The sequence below is a fragment of the Ischnura elegans genome, assembly GCF_921293095.1.
Source record: "Ischnura elegans chromosome 13 unlocalized genomic scaffold, ioIscEleg1.1 SUPER_13_unloc_1, whole genome shotgun sequence".
NCBI classification, from domain to species: Eukaryota; Metazoa; Arthropoda; class Insecta; order Odonata; family Coenagrionidae; genus Ischnura; species Ischnura elegans.
In genome coordinates this window covers 1,815,617-1,828,284 of record NW_025791657.1, presented here as the reverse complement: position 1 = coordinate 1,828,284, position 12,668 = coordinate 1,815,617, and positions in this window count along the sequence as shown.

The following is a 12,668-nucleotide window of genomic DNA, read 5'->3' as shown; positions in this document are numbered from 1 at the left end:
ATGCAAGCAAAGATTGGTTTACATTAACTCTTGGCTAGTTATGATTGTTACCGCTAGAGGCACATACTCATAGCAGGCTTACAATAGGGGCGGGTTCACGACACCTGTAACCCGCGAGGCGGCGCTTGTGCGAGGCAAGCTCCGCCTCTTGGGAAGCTCCGCCTTTTCCCATATGGAAACCGCCATAACAGTTTTTCGCAACCAATGAGAGAGAGGAGAATTTATAACTGTTTCTGTTTTCTGCGGAATATTGACTTGCAAATATAAGTAGTGGCTTTATTAACATTTAAAAAAATAATTTAAGCCTTGGATACATATAATACCCTTTGAAAATCTCGTTCAGGAAATCAGCTGTTTATTGTTGTTGTTGGTTTGGAAAGATTTCAAAATGGCTGTGCACAGGTGGGTAAGGTCATTGTTTCATAGTAATAATAATGATTTCTTGGGATTAAATGCTGAACATGTTACCTATATCCGCTCGCAGTTTGTCCAACGCATGTTGTATGTAATGGGAAGTAATCATTGAAAGGGAAATATGTTTTAAGTTCGTCGTAATTGTGTTAGGTTTCGGCGTCCATTTATTTATTGCGTGTTAAAATATATTGCTGCTTTGCTTCTGTTGTCGTGACGATATGGCTTGACTGAATTAACTCAAAGTTTGTCTTTATAAAGTAAGACTCCCTAAATTTCGGTGTTTATTCTTTGATTAGGAAATGTAGTAGGCAACGCCCTTAACCTGTGCTTTCATGGATGATGATGGAATAATCTCGATGTTTCGGCCGCAGATGTGGAAAAATGAGGAAAAAAATGGTAATGGTAATTTTCAGGATGGATGGAACAGCTGTGAACTAGTATATCGTGTGTAAAGCTCTGTGGTGTGACCTCATACTCAATGTTTTTGTGTCAGCCTATTACTATATGCTCACTGAAAATTTGAGTGGAGAATCGTAGATGTTCGAAAACTTTATTACTATTCGGAGTGATCCCTTCATGTTTTCGTGCAAGTATGCAATGATTCGACTACCCATGCTATATATTTGAATAAAATTACAGTTTCATCGAAAATTGAGAATGATGTGTGGAAGGGAATTTCGACTCGAGGGGCATGTATATTTGTATAGGCTGTCTACTAGAGTAAATTAACAGTTGTTGAAATATGGTACAATTCGCTTATTCGCATAATTCGACCAGATAGCTTACATTGAGACTCTTTTTCGTTGCTTGTAAAGTATTGCAATGAAATTATGGGTAGTAAATATGAAAGCATTGCGGAAAATTATGCTATCTGTGGTAAATGGTTGCATTAATTGTTATTGTTTAGGTTCTGTCGATGAAGCAACTTTGTGCTCCGCAAAATATGCTCGGATGTTTATTTCCGCACAATTCCTTTAATATAGTTGATTATTCAGCTCGCGTAAAGTTGGTTTCAAATCATTTTTAGCTATTGTTTCATTTAACATTATCTTGAATAATGCTCACATCGCGTTAAAATTAGCCTCAGCCATGAATATTGAGAGAGTGCCCATTGATTCCTGTATTGATGCATAGTAAGTTGTTCTCTTTTACATTTATGCAAGAGAAGCCATGAATTGAATGTGTTTTTTCACCTGAGATTTAAGTAATTTTAAGTTGAAAGTTCTTAGGTGAGTCTCCTTGATTGCACGCATGTAAAAATATGCCTGCAATCTTTTTAACGTAATTATCTATTTATTATCACACCACTTGACTGAATATTGCAACCAATTATTAATTTTTGGGTGTTTGCATTTAATGTATGTAATAAACAAGTTGTTATAAAGGTTTGCTTGCACACTGAATGAATAATATTTAGCTAAATTTACAATAATTATGGAGTAGTATGGAGTATATGTTAACATATACTCCATACTTTGTGCTTTTAATATTATTTTTTATAACTATATGCCTGTGGCCTTACCATATCACGCACATTGATTCGTCTAGCACTTAAAACCATATTGTGGATTTTGTCAATCATTTTGTGGGGTAGACACTTCCACAGAGCGTTCGCACCGTTCATTTTTTTATGTATGGCAATGTTTTATCCCTTTTAACCATTTCATAAACTTTATCACCACAAAAAACGCAATTTTGTTATTTTTTATAAACAATCTAACTCTAAGGACTTATTGAACGAACCTCATGTATTAGTTCTCTTAAAGTTAGCCATGAATAAAGTATCATTTGGGAGCTAAGTAAGAGATATTTGCACACCTAATCCAAGTTTTGCAGTGGTTTTAGAGATTTTTTGCATTTCTGCATGCATGAAATATGTTCATCGTGCTAGTTAGTCTCATTGAATAGAAAATTTTCTCACGATTCCAAATATATAAGCCAAAACTCTCCTAGTACTCCACAAACGTCAATAAATGCTAATTAAAAATGCTCGAATATCGCTTGAAGTCACATGACCTGAAACACCTCCTGACGTCATCGCACGGTACACCATTCACTTCGCTAAGAGAGAAGAGTGGTGGAGCCTTGAATGCAAGATATTGAAGTAAAAATCTTCATCGAGCTTTGTAGTAGTTCCTTAAAGGACAAATTGAGGTAAGAGGGATTTAGGAAAGCACAATACCTCAGTTTACTTTTGGTCGACTTCCTTTTGGCGGCTGATTTTATGAAAAGCAGTGATTGCCTTGTCAGTATTGCGATGTGGGAGTAAAATAAAGCTGGTAAATAATCATGCAATTAATGAAAATAATTTTACGAACTTTTTAAATATATATTTATTGTCCATATATATTTAATATATCCATTGTTAGCTGAAAATCTATCTTATGTATTTACTTAGTTACCCACTGTGCGGAACTTAGATAGTCTTCCCATGTCAGCCGGAGTTGAGATCCTAATGATCGTGAAAAGGTAAAATAAAGTATTTTATGTACACAGAAATAAGTTTCAAATACTATTTACTCTGTACTCAAGTTCTAGGTTTTGATAAGAAACCCACTGCAGTAACGAGACGAAATTTTAGATTTTGCGTTGACATGCAGCGAACTTTATGGGCACCACAGCAGCAAATACTTAATTTACCTTACCAAAAGCCACATATTTCTCGTATATTCCTTATTTTACCCGTGGTTTAATAATAATTAGTATTTATTCTCATGAATAGCCACCTTCCTTTATATATATAATCCTACAATCGGTGGACTATTAGGTACATTTCTGGGGTTGTTTACGAGGTGAAATGAGTGATACATCCTAAATTTAGTGGCCATCCGAGAAATACTGGCGATTTGATAAAAACCTATGGTAACCCTGGTTCAAGAGTGCACTTACGTTGAGAATCATCCCGTTCATAATGTAAATAAAGTATTTAACTCCATTCCATAGGTCATCAACCACTTTCTTCTCTTATTTTTGTCCTTTGGGGCACAAGCAAAAATCTTCTCCCGTGAGAAAATAGAGGTACTTGAGTGGTGGGACCTTAAACACGATATATATGGTTTTCACACGTTTGTCTATTGAATATCAATGCTGCAATACACTAATTCCACTAACCAAATGATATGGGTGTCCAATGTAGATCACAATCTGCATTCAACTTATTTTCATTTAATCTTTCCAAATCTCCCCAAACAATCCCCTTTATTTGTTTCAACAAAGCCTTGGCAACCTAAAATATTCACAGTCTTCATTTTGACGTTAAAACAGCAATTGTTATCGCCAAATTTGCATTTGAGCCCTCATGGATCGATTTTCTATCCACTTCCTCAGTCTGTCATCAGTGGATACCGTGCCGTGACGTCACACTCCGATGACGTCGTGTTTTCAAGTAGCCAATGAAGGTCTATTTTTAAAGACTCATAACTCAGCTGAAAAGTATTATTCATCCGCGAAATTTTCGGCGAGTACATTTGAGGCAAGGAGCTTATAATTAAGTTATTTAAAAAAATTGTGTGTTCCCCATTGTGGTTTCATTTCATTGATGGCTTTTATAAAATTCATCAATGAAACTTTCATGAAGTTACTACAGGATTTACTTTCGATGAGGAGAAACCGGAGAGCTACAAATCACATTCTCATTCATCTCGAGTCAAATAAATATTTTTATTAAGTTCCATATCCTATACTAATATCTTTTTTTCTTCAAAAGATACTTTGTTCAAAACTTTCATTCTGAACTGTATTTACATACGCCTCTAAGGGGGGGGGGCACCAGCCCCTCCTGCCCACCACATGCCCATGTACTCAAGAGATTTTTACAAGAAGGGAAAGTTTCTTGGCAAGCAACTTTCCCTTGGCCAACCAGCAGGTGTGGCCTCAGTCAGTTGCTCTCAGACCTCCGTCGAGTTAACATCGTGAATCTGCTGGTGGAGCAGTGTTGTCAAACCTCTCCTTATATCTATAACTATGCCTTCAACAATGGTGCCTCATTCAGCGTGGTACCTGACAGTGTCATGGGCTTCTGAGATTATCCTCAATACCTTCCATAGAGTAGTTATATTGTGTCGGTGCCGACGTTTTCATTGACAAATTGGGGCGGTTATATATAATTGGTAACATTAAGTTTGCTCTCTCTCTTGGTACTGCCCCTACCCCATTAGCGAAGCCTTCTGATTTTGTTTGGGCTCTTACGAAAGCTCACTCACAAACATTAACACATTCAGCGAGGAGCTCGTCAACTGGCGTGCTCAGCCAGTCAGGCCGGTAGCCCTTTCTCCACCCTGGTACGTGAGTAATATCCACTTCTGAGCCTTCCAATTGTCTGCATGGCCTTCAGCAAGCTTCCCTCTTTTGACCTGTGTGCAGTTTGTAAATAGCAGGATTTGAACGGAAGATATGGCGCAAAAACCTCTATTTCTCTTTCTCATTTAATCCGCCGATTCTGACGACTTTCATGAAAATCAGACCCGCAGTGAATGTGTTAAGTGAATAGATTGTAGTAGATTCAAATGATGGATACCACACCTTCACAGTCCTAAGAACTCCAAGAAAATCCTCACGACATACAACAACTGCCAATCATGGGCATACTCAGCGAGGGGCAGGAGGGGGCAGCTGCCCACTTGAAGCAAAAATTGCAAATGTCTTTAGGAAAAATAATATTTTTTCAATCAAATAATTTTAAAAACTAATAAAAAGCTGTTATATGTAGTTTCCTTAGAGTGTCGATTTCATTCACATTTTCCATGCTTAAATCTTATCTACAACTTGAGCAACTAAGGCTTGCCCCTGGTTTTCTTCCTGGGTACACCCCTGCCAAAAAGTTAATTCATTTTTCTTACAATTTGTGGATTGTGGACATAGGCTTAATAATAATCCTATTAAATAAATGAAGTTAATAATTAGCCTACGGTCAGGTGCAATGCATCTGACAGGCTCAGCGCAAGTGTTTTTTTTTCACTTCTCCATGCCAATAAGTGGCTTAGACCCTTTCTATTCATAGTAGCTGTTAGTTTTGACACACCATAGGCAGCCTTTTGCTTTTCGCATTTCTGCCGATAGATCAGTGGCAGATTATTTGGTATAATTAAGTAAAATAATGGTAAAGCAGAATAAAAGTATTATCGGATATGTAATATAGCAAAATAAGAAACCCTAATCATATACAATTCACATATTAAATATATTACATACAATAATACTTAATAGCCTAAATAGCAGATTCAATCGCACCTTGCTGGATTGGTCTGGGGCAAGACGACGGTGTGTATAGGGGTATATGCAAAGTAAATAAGGAATTATATATGCGTTAGTCGACACTAACAATGGTGCCTCAAAGTTTAAAGGTGTACTACTGAGCCGTACTAATAGTTAATTATGTCATTTTACATCTGTGCCTGTTAGGCACATTTCGCCTGAAATCAGCAACTCCAATATTGTGTCTGGTGAGAGGTTAAAGAATTAGATTGTGGGCAACTCCGGAATGTTAATATTCTGATTAATCCCAGTATACCTTAACTGCCAGATATTCAATCTGGTGGTCCCAGGGATTCTTCAGGAGTCACAAAAAATCCTTTAGAGAATTCCATTGGATCTTAGAAAATCCCATGGGTTTTTATGGCATCTATATAAAGAGAATGTTTCATTGATTTCATGACCACCGGTATACAGTAATATCAATCAAATAAGCAGGTGAAGCAATTTTTACTGATGAAGCAAGGGAAAGTAAAACATGCACTTAAATAAAAGGAAAGATTAAAACATGAAATTTTATTTTTAGGAAGCAAATGCATCTGATTTATTATACAAAAATAAGGTTTTAAATTCTTGGACCAAATTTGGCCACAAAGCAACAAAAGTATCATATAAATTAATATCAGCTTGAAAGATGTGTACAGGTTTAACCTGCAAAATTGAAGTACCCATTTCTAATTCCAGAATACGCATGGTGTGTAATTCATTTCACTGCTTAATTTTTTATTCTCCACGTACGGCTAAAAGTTCAATGATTTGATAAATGAAAGCCTTGCACTTGTCCATACTTCTCCATGCAATACTATCAAATGAGTGGTAAGAATTTTCTTGCTTTCCTTTTACTCATTTTAGAGGTTATTTGACCCAATATTTCTGTGTAAATGTTTGTGTAGATTTTATCCACTTCACTCCCTGGGTATACACGCATAAAACCAGACAATGACCCTAGGAGATAGGGAGGCATGACTTAACAGGCATGGGCCACATTACTCCATTTCCGTTCCTATCTATTCATCATAATTTTCGCAATCTTTTTTCAGCATTTTAACTGTAATTACAGACCTACTAATGTTTAGCAACTTGGCAACTTCTTCAGTCCAATGTGCCAATTGAAGAATTCAGCCATTAGCCTTTGGAAGGTAAAACAAGAATTTTCCGAAAAAGGTCCACGATAGGGTGGTTTCGTGTTATTTTTTATTGCTTAAATCGAAAGATAATTACTCCTGGAGTACGTATTTCACGCTTTTAGATTTTTAATGATGATATCTATTTTTCACGATTAAAAGAAAAGTGAAAAATTTCAAGTGCGCGAAAATACGACGGCTAAGTATGAATGCCAGGAAAACTCGGTGTGACATATTTCTGGTTCCAGCTGCCGTCCTGTGAGGTGACCTTGGGGCAAGGCTTGAGTGCTGATACGACGCAAGCTGCTAGCAGGTAGCTGAGCACCCTGCTGGCAGGTAGCACTTGGCTTAAATAAGGATTAATACCATATCAAACGAAGAAAACTTTCCAACCTTAGCCAGTTTTAATAGGTGATTATTAAGACATGTTTCTCTGAGCTCTGTGCCTCATGCATGAATTGGTACTCTCAGACGATTTAAAACTCCCTAGATTTAAAACTAGTATAGAAAATAGGTCCCTGTGACGTCACGTGGGCGCCAATCTGGCCTTTTTCAAATGGGATAAAATTGACCATTGCCATTTGTCTAAACTGGGATTTCTAAAACAAAATAATTTGTATATTATGAATACACTAATGGTGGGTAACGAATCGCAATCGATACATTCCATTTTCTTTAATGAAGGAAACTACCCTATTCTTCTCAGCTTCTGGTAAATGTAGAATGAACTGAACATTGTACCCATAGGCTGATTTAAGGGGGGAAGGTACACGGTGCATGTGTCCCCTTCAGAGGCTTACAAATTAGACAACATTTTTAATGCAGTTATAATTATGTTAGTCTTGTTTATTGTGGAGCCTCCATCACTAAATTTCATATCAACATATGTATGGGGGAAAGTGGGGCAAAACCGACCGGTTAACCTTTTTTCATTTAAAACTTGATCATTCTGTTGCTGATATTCTTTTAAATGTGGCTAAGAGTAACATTTATACATACATACTTTTTTTACATATAGGGTGTAGAATATTAATTTAAATGCATTTTATTATAGTGATTACATATACTTTCGATTTTTTTTCAAACATTGACATAATGACGATTTTGCCCCATAGGTGGAGCAAAACAGACACCCATTGAATTTGCATTTACAAAACCTTTATTGTACAATTTTGAAAGATTTATTTTACAAACACTCTTTTAACATGTGTGTGATATTTCTGAACATGAAATTGTAAATTAACAATATGTGAGGTTGGATATGAACTTACGTACATAAATCACAAATGACATTGTCATGTTCTTCTTCACAATTTGAACACGCCTCGTGAGCCCATCCTTTGCAGTTCAAACATTGTATTCAACGCATTTTATTCTTGGAACTGGAATACAACTGAATGCAAAATTTGCAAGCCTCCTTGTCTCCTTCATTACAATCATCCCTATCTTTAAAAGAATATCCAATCTCTGTCGGTCCTGCCCCACTCTCCTCGGTGACAGTTTTGCCCCTTGACACACAACATCAGAAATATGGCAATAAAATCGTATCCATAATCAACTACTTGGCTACACGGGCTTAAAACAACTAAAAACACTAAATTATCATATCAACTTGCTGTTGGTAAATCAGATCGGCATTATAACTGTCAGATCCAAAACAAACTTAATAAAAATCCTTAAGAAAACTGTATAAAATTTTGAAAATTTACAGAAACTAAACGGCGGCCACTACGCAAACGGAAACAAGCTCTATCTTCTGGTATTGGCGGCCACTTCAACTAATTTATAATGTTGCTGTTTGAAAGCAAAAACTACCGGGTGATTTTAAAGGGGTCGGTTTGACCCGCACAGTCGGTTTTGCCCCACTTTCCCTTGAAGAGAACATTTCATTTAGAAATTGTTGTTTTTTTTATCTGAAGTACAAAGATATCGTTTGCTTGTCAGACACTGTGCCCTCCTCCTCCCGAAAAAATCCTGGATCTGCCCTTGAGGGCCTGTAATTGGTTGTGCCTGTAGTTCTGATGCCCATGCAAAGATTCAATCCTTAAAAATTCACAATTTCTCTTTTCTTTACTGAGTTAGGTTCAGAAATTAGGTACATGTATAGGAAACAAATGAGATCAATTAGTGGTTTAGTAGTGGATTTGATTTTTCACTCGATGTAAGCACAGAACATAGACTCACTCGTATCCCTTGGCAACCAGATTCAGCCATTTTTTTGTAAAATAAAATAAAATATGCATTTGAATAAAAGGAAAGATTAAAACATGAAATTTTATTTTTAGGAAGCAAATGCATATGATTTATTATACAAAAATAAGATTTTAAATTCTTGGACCAAATTTGGCCACAAAGCAATAAAATATCATATAAATTAATATCAGTTTGAAAGAATTGTACAGGTTTAACCTGCAAAATTGAAGTACCCATTTCTAATTCAAGAATATGCATGGTAATTCATTTCACTGCTTAATTTTTTATTCTCCACGTACGGCTAAAAGTTCAATGATTTGATTAATTAAAGCCTTGCACTTGTCCATACTTCTCCATGCAATACTATCAAATGAGTGGTAAGAATTTTCTTTCTTCCCTTTTATTCATTTTAGAGGTTATATGACCCAATATTTCTGTGTAAAAGTTTGTGTAGATTTTATCCACTTCACTCCAAATTTTTGTGTATTTAATCTAGCAATTAACTTTACCTAACTCTTTTAAGAAAAAAAAATCACTTGTACCCCTTGGCTTCCTACCCACTCAAATGCAATAATCCATTCCATTTCTGAAATCTGCCCTTTCCACATGGTGTAGGTACCTATATAGCACCAACCAAGCATACTCAACAAACTAACGGATAAAACATGAGCCATTTACAAAATTCAATTGCTTTCCTCAAGCCATCGCACAATATGCTAAGTGGTAACCAGGTAAGTTGGCTTGGAGGCAAAATTTCAAGCAAATTTCTATCTGTTTTTTAGCATTTGCCACTAAATAACCCCTCTTTTTCATTATTTGAAGAATCAAACCATAAACACAAATTGCCAAAAAACACCAAGGAAAATACAATGCATGTAATCAGGCACAAAATATTGAGCCATATCTAGCTATGGAATTAGTTCTACACTTGATGTGCCTTTTTAAAAGCCACGCACCCTAAAATGATGAGTGGCTTTTGTGCAGGGGTGCCGACTTACAAAAAATATTGGGTGGTCCCAAACCTGGGACCTTGACCCAGTAACTTTTATTAGTAGTGAATTTTAAGATCTTAAAGCATTTTAGAAGAGTCATATGATCAACATTAGAACCCTGATTACTTGAATCTCGATATCTGGACACTCCGGGGAAAATCGACAAGCCTGACACATTTTTTCCTCACATCTGTAACGAATTTTTGGGGGGGCTCAGGCCCCATGGAGTCGGTGCCACTGCTTTTGTGGCCTGCTGCCTTATTTTCAAATTATTTCTTAGGTTAGGCCACAGTTCCTTGATCAAGTAGGTTTCGAGAAAGCCTTCTCCATGTTGCCCACAGCAAAAATAAGTATATTGGCCATTCCACCTGGAAATGTTTTGCGCATAAGCCTGAGGATTCCCAGTACAGTAGATTCCGTTTAATGGGTCCACCGGTTAATTGGGGCAGATCTTGAAGAATAGAACCAAATTGTGGAACATCCCAGAGTATTATCCGCTTAATTGGGACAGCATGCCACTTTATTGGGCCATGAGTCGGCGACATAGACTCTATACTCGGGACTAAATTAAAATTTTTTTTTTCAGAATACTATTTTTTTATATTTTCCTCCTTTGATTTACTCTTATTTTTCACAAATACTCCTATTCTTGCCCTTTTTTCAAAGCTCTTGTTGTTAAACTACCCGCAAGAGGGTAGGACTTCTTTTTAATAGGACTTATTAAAAGATTCATTCAGCGTCGCCCGAGGCTGCAATAAATATTTCTCACTAAATTGTTATAATTATTAAAAATAATAATAAATTAACTAAACTCGCTGTTTTATTAATCAAATTAATAGTTTAATAAACTTATGTTGTATTGTAAACATTCATTAGTCTTCTTTCCATCATTTCAACGTTTTATGCCCATATACAGGATAGTTCGCCTAATTGGGGCAAAGCGCACAAATGCCGATATGTCCCAATTAACCAGAATCTTTTGTACATGGTGAAGCAATAAATTTGCTCAATATGTACTGCCTCTTTACTCTCTGAGTGTATCCAGCAGACACCATTAGTAAATATGAATTGCTAACTGCACAAATAGTATCTTGCCCAAGTTAAAAAAAAAATGTTGATAGGTGCAAGTTAATACACACAATTTCTACATGCCCATTCATTTAAAAAGAAAAAATTTTTCAAACTGTATGTGTGGTGTATATGGATTTGCTCAGTTTTTGTCTCTCCTGTAAAATAGTACTGATGCCTTTTGGCACTTCATATGTTCATATTTGGTCTGCAAAGCCTCAACAAATGGCTTTGAAAATGCATTCATGTTTGGGTTGCATCTCCAAACCAAAAACCAGCATTGCTATTTCTCACCAATGGCATCAGCTCAGCCACTATGAAAAACAGAGACAACAATGTCTAATCATACTGACCTCTAGCCTTGTTCAATTCTTTGCTCAGCCTACCTTCAGGAATATCATAAATCAAATCCAAAATACTGCAACTTGGGAAATATCTGTACATCGCACGTCAATCTGAGAAATGCTTAACCAAATTACCCTATGAATTCTCTACAAATAACACATGATAATTTTGCGAGCAACAAATCCCACATTCTTTACCGGCATTGTTATTATGCCACAAGCCAATGTAAGCTTGAAGCTTTCATTTTTGTAATGAATATGTGAATGCATGGTGTAAATACACCAAGGAACTCATCAATAAACTTATTCAGCTCATTTTATGTTTTTAGAAGACTATTTGGTAGGAGCAACACCTTGTAAATCAACTTCAAAACAGCTGACAAACATTTCCTTGATATCTTGTTTTCTAAGTATAACTTAAATATCTAGAGGACAAATTCATTCATATTCACCCGGCTATTAAAACAGTGGCTCACAGCTATGCACATTTTATCCATTATATAGGGGACGGGGCACGGGACCACGCTTAAATAACTGACAAGATTTTTAATCCGGGTATCATTACCTTCATTTTATTTTGTTGATTACAGAGCCTTATTTTATTGTCTAAAACCAAAAGGTAAAAAATTCGTTCCAATGAGATGGCAATCTAATAAGACTAACACTGCCAAAACTGCTGCAATTGAACCTGAACTTCACTGAACCTCAAATAAGTTGGAAAAAATAGTTAAATACTCATTGTCAGCCTTGTGAGACGGAAATTATTTTTAGGTTTCACTTGAAAAGAAAGCAATTACAACTGAGCAAGAGTAAGTAAAAATAATATTACTCCTTTTTCATTTGGTAATTAGGTAAAATAAAAGCAGGCAGCACGGTTGAGTGACTAATTCAGGAGCTGCATCCTTTGCAATCAGTTACAACAAACCCTCTCTGTTGGGTGCAATAGATCTGACAGGCATAGCATGAGTGCTTTTTCATTTCTTCGCACTATTAGGCGGCATAGACCCTTGATGCTCATTGTAGAAGTTTGTATTGAAACGCTCTATGCAGCCTTCTTGCTTAGTTTGACTTTGGCAGTCCCCACAGGAAGTTGTATAAGTTTGGATCTGAGAAGCTCATTGCACCTGAACTTGTCACAATTTTAAAGGTATGTATTTTTGATTGGCAGAATATTTTTTTAAGGCATTATCACTTGATGCTTCTACGATGTTTACTACTCAATGCTTGAATACGTTTAGTGAAACATCATTATCTAAATAGCATGTTAAATCACACCTTGCTGG